The sequence below is a fragment of the Salvelinus sp. IW2-2015 genome, linkage group LG22 (assembly GCF_002910315.2).
Source record: "Salvelinus sp. IW2-2015 linkage group LG22, ASM291031v2, whole genome shotgun sequence".
Taxonomy (NCBI): domain Eukaryota; kingdom Metazoa; phylum Chordata; class Actinopteri; order Salmoniformes; family Salmonidae; genus Salvelinus; species Salvelinus sp. IW2-2015.
The window spans coordinates 2,958,708-2,965,300 of record NC_036862.1 but is presented as its reverse complement, the minus strand read 5'-3'; the positions used below and the strand labels follow the sequence as shown (position 1 = coordinate 2,965,300).

General features: G+C 49.3%; 1 pseudogene; it reads left to right on the top strand.

Moving 5' to 3' along the window:
• LOC111949694 (segment polarity protein dishevelled homolog DVL-3-like) overlaps nucleotides 1-6,060 on the top strand; it is a 68,580-nt pseudogene extending 62,520 nt beyond the window's left edge.
• Nucleotides 6,061-6,593: the final 533 nt, after the last annotated feature.

Here is a 6,593-nt window from a genome sequence, read left to right as displayed (position 1 = left end):
GAGCAAGCGGGAACCATACTTCAAGGTCTCAGAGCAAGTGGACGTCACCGATTGAAAGCTATTAGCGCGCACCACGCTAACTAGATAATAGCCATTTTCACATCCGTTACACTCACCCCCCTTTCGACCTCCTCCTTTTCCGCAGCAACCAGTGATCCGGGTCAACAGCATCAATGTAACAGTTTAAACTTTACGTCCGTCCCCTCGCCCCGGGCGCGAACCAGGGACCCTCTGCACACATCAACAACAGACACCCACGAAGCAATCGTTACCCATCGCTCCACAAAAGCGCGGCCTTGCAGAGCAAGGGGAACCACTACTTCAAGGTCTCAGAGCAAGTGACGTCACCGATTGAAAGGCTATTAGCGCGCACGCACCGCTAACTAGATAGCCATTTTCACATCCGTTACACTCACCCCCCTTTCGACTCCTCCTTTTCCGCAGCAACCAGTGATCCGGGTCAACAGCATCAATGTAACAGTTTTAACTTTACGTCCGTCCCCTCGCCCCGGGCGGCGAACCAGGGACCCTCTGCACACATCAACAACAGACACCCACGAAGCATCGTTACCCATCGCTCCACAAAAAGCCGCGGCCCTTGCAGAGCAAGGGGAACCACTACTTCAAGGTCTCAGAGCAAGTGACGTCACAGATTGAAACGCTATTAGCGCGTACCACCGCTAACTAGATAGCCATTTCACATCCGTTACACTGGCAGATGAGTGTGCGTTGTGTGTCATGACACCGGAGTGAGTTATGTCACCTCTGTGATGTCATCACCCACAGGTTCAGTGGCTCCACGGAGCAGAGCACGTCGTCGAGGCTCGTGAGACGACATCGGCGTGCGACGGCGAAACCCAAAGCGCCACGGATGGAGAGGGTAAGAGACACACACACACACACACACACACACACACACACACACACACACACACACACACACACACACACCACACACCACACACACCAACACACACCCACACACACACCACACACACACACACACACACACACAACACACCACACACACACACACACACACACACACACACACAGATGCCAGTTTGCTTTGTGTCAGTGGTCCTTGTGCATGTCCTCACCTCCTATCTCTTTCAGTCATTCCTCTACTCCCCCTCTCTTTCTGTCCATCGTCCTCTTTCAGCAGCGTACAGATTCCACCATGTCACTGAACATCATCACTGTCACTTTAGATATGGGTGAGTAGTACAGTCAGCCTATATCGGGTTGTCATGTATATAAGTTTACGTCTATATGATGTTTTATATATATTTAGTGTCTTATGCCTTGACTTAAAGATTCAGAGGCCGCACACTGGGCACAGGCGTCAGCGGTAACGTCTAATTTTGATTTACATTGGTTGAGCTGTCAACGACCATGAATTTAACCTGAAATCAACAACACATTTCACCATTTCACCAGGATTTAGGTTAAAAGTTGGGTGAAAAAGAGACTAAATGCCCTTTCCACATTGTTTCAACGTCATCAACATGTTTCCGCGCCATTCCAACCCCCGAAAAACAACGTTGATTCAACCAGTAGGTCAGAACTCCCTCTCCGAGAAGCTTTGTGAATGACGAGGACCAGAGGCCAGACTCCCTTTTTGAGAGGGATTCATACCTCTCTTCACTCTGTAGGGGAAGGTATCCTTTTTTTGTTCAACACTCTTTTCTTTCTCTTGTCATTACTTATGCCTCCGCGCAGAGAAGTATAACTTCCTGGCATCAGCATTGTAGGTCAGAGTAACGAGAAAGGAGATGGAGGAATCTACATCGGCTCTATCATGACAGGGAGGGCGGTGGCCGCCGACGGACGCATCGAGCCTGGAGAACATGCTGCTGCAGGTGTGTGTTAAGCGTGTGTATGTTTAACCGTGGTGGAAAAGTACCCAATGTCATACTTGAGTAAAAGAAAGATACCTAAGCAGAAAAATGACTTAAGTAAAATTAAGTCACCAGTAAAATACTACGTTAAGTATCCACAAGTAAAATGTCATTGATAAATAATATTGAAAGTATCAAAGTATAATCATTTCCAAAAATCGTTATATTATGGCAAACGAGACGGCCTTCGATGTTGTTTATTTTTTTTAAAAATTAATGACAGCCAGGGGAACACTCCAACACTCAACATTAATTTACAGGACAGCCAGGGGTACACTCCAAACACTCAACATAATTTACAGACAAGCCAGGGTACACTCCACACTCCAGACATAATTTACAGGACCAGCCAGGGAACGCTTCCCAACACACCCAGACATATTTTACAGACAGCCAGGGGTACACTCCAACACTCAGACATAAATTTACAGACTGCCAGGGGAACACTCCCAACACTCAGCACATAATTTACAGTCCAGCCAGGGGAACACTCCAACCTCAGACATCATTTACAGCAGACAGCCAGGGGAACACTCCAACACGCAGCCATAATTTTACCAGACAGCCAGGGGTACAACTCCAACACTCAACATAATTTACAGACAGCCAGGGGTACGCTCCAACACTACAGACATCATTTTACAGATTAGCCAGGGGTACACTCCAGGCACTCAGACATAAATTACAGACAGCCAGGGGTACACTCCAACCACTCAGACATTAATTTACAGACAGCCAGAGGGAACACTCCAACACCCCCCAGACATCATTTTACAGATAGCCAGGGGTACACTCCAGGCACTCAGACATAATTTACAGACAGCCAGGGGAACACTCCAACACTCAGACATTTAATTGACAGACAGGCCAGGGGAACACTCCCACACTCCAGACATAATTTACAGAAGCCAGGGGAACACGCCAACACTTCAGACATTTTAATTTACAGACCAGCAGGGTACACTCCAACACTCAGACATTAATTTAGGTATTGAGCGTTCTTTAATTTGGACTTGCCGTATGGTAGGATTGCCTGCTTTCTTTCTCTCCCTTTCTACAATCCCCCATCTCTCATTCCTCTCTTCTCCAGGTGAATGACATTAACTATTTGAAGAACATGAGCAATGATGATGCAGTAAGAGTACTGAGCGGAGATTGTGCATAAGCCAGGTAAGGAGCAGTCTCTCACCCACTGAAACCTTACACGCTGATACGTCACTGACGATCACACAGTGATGATGCAGTAAGAGTACTGAGGGAATTGTGCATAACCCAGGGGAAGGAGCAGTTCTTCACACACTGAAAACCTAACGCTGATACTTACTGAGATCACACAGTGCATGATGGCAGTAAGAGTACTGAGGGAAGATTGTTCATAAGGCCAGGGTAAGGCGCAGTCTCTCACACACTGAAACCTACACGCTGATACGTTACTGAGGATCACACCTTGTTTGATGCAGGTAGAGTACTGAGGGAGATTGTTCATAAGCCCAGGGTAAGGCGCCGTTCTCACACACTGAAACCTACACGCTGATACGTACTGCAGGATCACACAGTGATGATGCAGTAAGGGTTACTGAGGCTGAGATTGTTCATAAGCCAGCAGGTAATGGCAGCAGTCTCTCACACACTGAAACCTACACGCTGATACTACTGAGATCACCACATGATGAGCCAGTAAGAGTACCTGAGGGAGATTGTTCAAAAGCCAGGGTAAGGCGCCAGTCTCTCACACACTGAAACCTACACGCTGATACGTATGAGGATCACACAGTTGATGATGCAGTAAAGAGTTACTGAGGGAATTGTTCATAAGCCAGGGTAAGAGCAGTCTCTTCACACACTGAAACTACACGCTGATACGTACTGAGGATCCACACATTGCTTCTGGTATGTTTGTGTGTTGTCTTATTAAACAGTGTGTTAAACTTGAGTGGATCTGCTGTGGTTGTAATTGTGACATCCTAGTTACTCTGACTGTGCGCTAAGTGCTGGGATCCTAAACCCTCGAGGATGCTTCACACTGGCGAGGAGTGAGTACTCACACACAGCATCATGTAATTCAGATTTAATTACTTTTTAAAACACTTCCTCAGATGGATATATTTTCCTCTTGGAAGATCAAATGCTCACCTCTAAGATTTGACATTCTTTCATTTGCTTTTCATGGGGGAAAAATCGATGTAAATGTGGTTTAGCATACGTACAGTCTTCAAGCTAGATTCATGTTCCACAGAGACGATACCACCCCTTCTCTGTGTAGGTGAGCCGATTCCGTCCCATAGACCCTGCTGCCTGGGTTCCCAACACTGCAGGCAATGACAGGGCGTACCCAGTGTACGGTAGGAGTCCTTCTATGAAGCACCATCAGGTCCTCCATCTCAAGCTCCATCCCTGAGGACTGAGCGTAAGGTCACCCCTCCCTTCCCTTCTCCACCCTCCCCAGCGGCAAAAGTTGGCATGGACAACCTAATCACAAAAGGGTCGTGGTTGAAATGTGCGTTGTTGACGGTCAGATAACCAGGTTACAACCAGGAAAAAATGTCATTTTCACAAACGACATCGACCCCTGGTTGGAAAAAACTCAAATTTTGGGTCGTTTTTTTGGTCGAAAGCAACGTCAAATTACAATTTCAGCAAGATGTATTTTCTGGTTCTCTAAAAGGACATGTTAGAAAAAACGTGTCCTGAGTTCAGTCAGTATAACCTGACCGTGAGGACATAACAAATCAAATAAAATGCCTTGCTGGGACGCTGCCACGACGCCATTTCTGGCTTACCTCAGTTCCGCTTGCTGCTGCCTGCTGCTGCAATGAATGAAAGGCTCCCTTTTTGTTTCCCATGGACCAAAACTGGTTGAAATAATGTTGTGGATGATGTCATTTCCAACCAGTTTGCTCAGTTTTGCTGCTGGTTGTTTCACTTACTGCAAGCTAGTCTGACTGTTGCTCTCTTTCCTTCTTTTCCCTGCCAGGGTTTGATGACTTGTCATCTATCCATCACAGCGACATGGCAACAATTGCCCAAAGCCGAGGGCCCAGTCTAGCGTCTGGCCTGGAAGTGCGAGACAGGATGTGGCCTCAAAGATCACAAATCCCCTCCGCCTTCATAGGTATTCTTTCTCTCTAACTCTGCTCTCTTCTGTCTGTATTGTCTCGCTTTCACAGGGACTCTTGTTAAGGTCTCTCTCACCCTCTCCATCTGTCTGTCTCCACGTCCCAGGCTCGGATGTGGTGGGACTGGCTCTACCATCACATGAGGGCTTCAACTGACCGCCGTGAGGCCAGGATGTATCGCCCGCAACTGCTGAAGGCCGGCTACATCCGCACACCGTCAACAAGATCACCTTCTCCGAGCCAGTGTTACTACATCTTCGGAGACCTCTGTTGGCAGTTAGAGTCTTACGATCTCTTCTCTTCCACAGATGTCTTTCTTTTATGACTCTTCACCTCTCCTTTTACTCGTTTCTGCTTTAACAACATATTTTTATGTGAAGTTAAAGAGTAATGTTTAGCCTTTTACTCCTTCCGCCGGTCCTCTATCTCGCCTCCTCCCTCGTCTTCTCCTCCACTCTCTCCCTTCCCTCCTCCCATTTCTTTTCCTCCCATCTCTCTTCAGATATGGCTAGCTCTCCCTGGGGGACCATCGATGGGTCGTAGTGGGCGTCGACCAGGGACCCCTCGCTCCCCTGCCCCCATCCTTGGGGCTGCCCCTGGCCCCTGGCCTTCCCCTACCATACCCAATCCCACACCCCTTACAACCCACCACCCTCTGCACGAAGCCACCCCCGAAGCCAACCTGGAGGGGGGGGCAGTGCAGCGCAGCCAGCACAGCGAAGGTGAGATGGCTCGCAGGACACACGCGCGAAACTACAGAGAGGAAAACACCGCGCAGAACTGAAAGCCAACAAATGTCTGGACTGACATAGACACATTAATACCCTGTTGTGAGTCTTACACCTGGTAACTCTCAACCTCTCTCCCTTTCTCTCCCCTTTACAGGAAGTCGTAGCAGCAGGTCCAACCGCAGTGCAGTAAGGAAGGAAGCGGCTGCTGAGGGGGCAGGCGGTGGGGAGTCCAAGTGCGACAGGAGCCGCAGCGAATCAAGAGCTGAGGAGGGAGAAGCCCCCCGGCAGAGCGCCAGTGGCGGTGCTCCTTAGCGCAGCACAGCATGCGCAGCACACACAGCCCGAACAGCTTGGCCCAAAGTGTCCACAAGACCCACTCCCCACATGAGTAAGGGCCTGGTGTACGGACCCCCCGGGACTGCGCGGCTCAGCCCCCCCCTCCCTACCACCAGCGGCCCCCCCTGGGTCCGCCCCCGGGCCGAGAACCTTACCTCTGTGCCCCCCGAACTCAACCGCTGCGTCAATCGTTCCGCATGGCCATGGGGCAACCCAGCGAGTTCTTTGTCGATTTATGTGATGTGTGCGCCTAGGTGATCCAGAGGGTGGAGTCCTCACTGCAGGTGTTCAGAACTTCCTGGTACAGAGAGAAAGGAGGTGGAGGAGGAGGAAGGAGTATTATTAGCGGCTAAGGAGAAAGAAACAGGTGCGTGCTGAGTTGTAATGTGGTGTAACTGCATACGTCTCTTCTTCAGTCTGTCGCCAGGCTGTGGCGCACCGTGAACGTGGGTTCATGTACGAAAAATCGGAGTGGATGCAAACTCTCTCTCCTTTGTCCCCATAAATAG